Raw genomic sequence first — 541 nt, 5'->3', positions numbered from 1 at the left:
AGACTCCAACTCAAAAAAAAAAAAAAAAAAATTGCTTGTGGTGATGATTGCACACCTGTATGCTAAACCTCACAGTTGCATACTTTAAATGAATCAATTGTATGGTATGTAAATTATATCTCAATAAAGCTGTTACTTCCAAAAATCTGGAGCCCGGTAGCAACACCAGAGCATGTCACTGTCTCCTTAGTGCCCTATTGTCCAGTGTCAGGGGCCTTAGACCTGCATCTGGCACATGGTGGTCCTTATTCTTGCCTTCCCCCTCCCCAACTGGCTCTGAAATTGTGGAAAAGGTCATTAGGGCTTAAGTCCCATGCCTCAGGTAGGCCCTTTTGTGTGCTCCTCTCCCAAGCCTGTATACAGTGGGGACAGTGGGCGGCCAGCTCCCTGGGGTAATATCTTTTGGGTACTGTTTTGTAGACTAGGTAAGTCTAGGGTCTAAGGTTTTTGTTTGTTTGTTTGTTTTAGTTGGAGTCTCACTCTGTCGCCCAGGCTGGAGTGCAGTGGCACACTCCCAGCCACCGCAGCCTTGACCTGCTGG

The sequence above is a fragment of the Carlito syrichta genome, unplaced genomic scaffold (assembly GCF_000164805.1).
Source record: "Carlito syrichta isolate Samal-C Ts95f unplaced genomic scaffold, Tarsius_syrichta-2.0.1 Scaffold302450, whole genome shotgun sequence".
NCBI classification, from domain to species: Eukaryota; Metazoa; Chordata; class Mammalia; order Primates; family Tarsiidae; genus Carlito; species Carlito syrichta.
This window is presented reverse-complemented; position numbering follows the sequence as displayed.